Below are 3,532 nucleotides of genomic sequence, written 5' to 3'. Positions count from 1 at the left end.
GGGAAAGGGAAACAATATTAACTTTATTATTTTATTTTATTTGCTATTTTCACTATGTTTTCATTTATACTGATACAAAAACATGTATCAGAGATGGAGAATGATCATTTGGTAGTCATGGAGACGAGGACATTTTATTTACAAATCTTCCTCCATCCCATCTCAGCCATCTCACTGATGGCTAATCAGGGTTGCCATTGCTGAGCTACCCTACCAGGGTTTGGTTCTTTGCCAGGGTTTGGTTCTGGGTGTCATCAGTCTGTTGTGGCCGGAGGCTGCATGGTGACCAGGCAGTCCCTGTGTGGATGGTCCATGGAGGGGCTGAGGTGCTCTGTAGAGCTGGGCTCTGGGCCCATATTTGGGAAGCTGGGTGAGGAGGCGGTGTGCCGGGGTCCAACCCCAGCAGGTCCAGGGGTCCCCAAAGGTGTGGACGGAGTCAGCGAAGAAGGAATGACACAGAGACAGCGTTCAGTTGATCAGCAGCCTAGCCAGGATCTCCAGCCAAGTTCTGGTTTGGATCTCCAGAGAAGTTCTGCCGTTTATTGTCTTGTTACATCCGTATTTACTGGCACTTAGTTAAGGAGTTTCATCGCCTCCCTGACTTCAGGGAAAAATCCCTACCTGGGGAAACAACCTTTCTCAGAGAGGTGACCTTGATTAAAACACAGCGCCAAGAAGGTGAGCAAACATATTAAGAACAGTATGCCATATATGCCAGGTCCCTTAAAACAGCAAGGATGGACCGGCTCCCGGCAGCGGTGGAGCTGCTGCCCAATGGCCAGAGTCCACGCCTCCCTGTCCATATCCTCCCGTGGGAGATATTGGTGTGTTCACCTATAGGTGAGTGTAGTTTTGGTGGCATTGGGGTGGGGCAGTGCTTGGTGGGGGTGGGGTACTGGGAGTCTCTCTAAGGTGTCGGGGAGAATAGGAATGACTTGGCAGGGAAATGAGAATGCTTTCCTGCAACTGGTCGGACTGGAGAGGACTGAATGTGATCACTTGTGTCCTTAGCTTCCTATAATGAGGCCCCAAATTTGGGTGCCTCCTGGAGCTTGGCCTACATGCTAAAGAGGCAATGTGGAGTGGTGGGGATTGTGGCAAACCAGAAATCACATAACCCATTTATCAGTTTGCATTGCCAGAAGTCACTTAATGTTGCTAGATCTTACGCAAAAAAAAAGTGAAGTCTAGGCTTTTTAAATGTGAAATCATCACAGGTTTTTAAACATTAGCAGCATATTAAATTTCTTTTAAAAAACCATGCAGGCCAAATGAAATGTAACCTTGTCATCATGTCTAGGTAAACCGTGGTTTGTAAAAGGCTAGAGCAAGCTTCTTCCATTAATTGAATTGGAATCCAGTTTTCTTCAATGTACCATCATTTTAAAACACTCCCAATAGGGATATTACTCTTTCCACCAAATATTTCAAAGCAATTTCAAAGCAAAAGTAAAAGCTTCTTGTTTGGCAGTTTTAATTTTGGAAGATACATTATTGCTTTAAAAAAAAGAAGCCCCTATTAATTTGATACTGGCTTAGTTTTTATCTTACTCCTTTCTTTCTGTTCTGGCTTGAATAGCAGTCATCCTTTTCATATTTCTTATTATACGTAAAAGGGACTCGGGAGCAATTGTGGTCCAGAGCTCTGATGAGAGCCTGGACATGAAGGCAAAGGGAGGGGAGGGCGGGCGTGGGCAGTGGACTGTGGGGTCTCTGGAGGCCCTGAGAAAGAGCAAGGTGGAACCTGAGTCCCCGATCAAGCGGCCAGGCTCAGATCCCAATTTGCCACTCACCAGCACTGGGACCTGGGCAAGGTGCTTGGGCTTTTTTAAAAAAAATTAATTTATTTATTGATCTATTGATTTTAGAGAGAGAGAGACATCAATTTACTGTTCCTCTTGTTCATGTATTCACTGGTTGTCTCTTATATGTGTCCCGTGCAGGTGTCCAACCCGTAACCTTGGCATACTGGGGCGATGTTCTAACCTGCTGAGCTACCCTGCCAGGGTTTGGTTCTTTGGCTTTTCATGCCTCACTTTCTTCACTGGAAAATGGAAATGGTGTCACCTGCTCCGAGGGTGGCAGTGAAATTTCTGTGAGATAACTTGAGGCCCAGGGCCCGGCGCATGGAAATCTCAGTCAGTGCCGCTGATTAGTATTTGTTCCTGCACCTCTGGTCGGTGTTCCTGAGTTGGGGGAAGAAGTAGCTTTTGATAATCTCCCAGGTCCAAGGGGTTGGGCATGGCCTGCGAGTACTCTGGAAGAATGCACTCCTGAATTCTGTAAGCATAAGCTTTCTAGTGTGAGAAATTAAAAGTTTCTCTCTCACATCGATGTTTCTCTTTCTCCCTTCCTCTCTCTCTAAAATCAATAAAAACTATTTGGAAAAAAATTAGGGTGTGCCATATTGGGCAATGCAGACAGAACATGTCCAGCGTCGCAGACAGTTTTATTGGACAGACAGCAGGTGGTAGATGGGACCTTAGATGTTGGGATTGGAATCCTAAGTGACTCCGGTAAATTAGAGAAGCATTCTGATTAGTCGTGGGGGCCCGTCTGGCTGGGAAGAGAAGCATCTGGCCAGGAAGAGAAGCGCCTGGCCATGCAAGTCTGGGTGAGGAAGGCCCAGCCAGCTTAGCTGTGAAGTGAGCTTGGGTTTAGTGCATCTGCAAATGACAGTGTGTGGAGAGACCGAGCAGACCATGCGGAAGAAGGCACGGCTCGCCTTCAGGCAGGAAGTGCGAGGCTCAGCCTGGTTAGAGCCTTGTCAGGGTGCCCTGGCCTGCTGCCTGGAGAGAGGACCTGGAGATTTAGGGAGAATAAAAGAATTAGGATTGCTCAGCCAGTCTTCTTAGTCCACATGTACCTGACTATAGGAATTTGATCTAATCATCTGACATCCTGGCCTCATTGAACTGGTTTAAATGTGATGCTCCCTGCAAAGCCCAGAACCACCCACAGGATTTTGTGAGAGCATTGAATCTGATCAGAAGACAGATGCTCACGTCCTGGCTTCCCCACTAGGAAACTGTACTTGACTGCCTGTTCCCTGCTCCCTTGATGTGAATAGGATATTACATTTACTGACTAAGGCAAGTGCCAACAGAGTGTCTGGCATGCAGTTGGCTCTCAGTAGACCTTAGTCATATTGTGTTGCACCGTCCAGATCAGCTCAGGAATGATTCAAGAAGAGAATGCGTTTTCCTAGCCCTCCACTGGTAATTCATTTTGAAATTAAAATTAAACATTTTGTTATGGAAGTTTTCACACAAACTCAGAAGTAGAGAGAATACTATGAATGCTCATGATTCATGGAATAAGAGTTCCCAGCAAGCATGTGGGGAGTTTAGAGTGCAACCCAGGCAGCCTGGCCTGGAGGCCTACACTTCCCGGCTCAGCAGGGTGTATGGGTGAGGTCTGCTGGGGCTGAGACCTGGTGACTGACCGTATCTGAGGACCCAGCAGAGAGTGGACTCTAAACAAGGAGCGCAGGGAATATTCACTGACCTTTAAAAAAATGTATGTGTTCATT

The 3,532-nt window shown here is 46.7% G+C and overlaps 1 protein-coding gene across 3 annotated transcripts in view; it reads left to right on the top strand.

The window, feature by feature from the left end:
• Positions 1–3,532, top strand: part of RELL1 (RELT like 1) — a 48,440-nt gene that overhangs the window by 30,657 nt on the left and 14,251 nt on the right. The window lies entirely within an intron of this gene.

This window comes from Myotis davidii, unplaced genomic scaffold, assembly GCF_000327345.1.
Source record: "Myotis davidii unplaced genomic scaffold, ASM32734v1 scaffold235, whole genome shotgun sequence".
Lineage (NCBI taxonomy): Eukaryota > Metazoa > Chordata > Mammalia > Chiroptera > Vespertilionidae > Myotis > Myotis davidii.
Note: the sequence above shows the minus strand (reverse complement) of the source record. Positions and strands in the feature narration are given on the sequence as shown.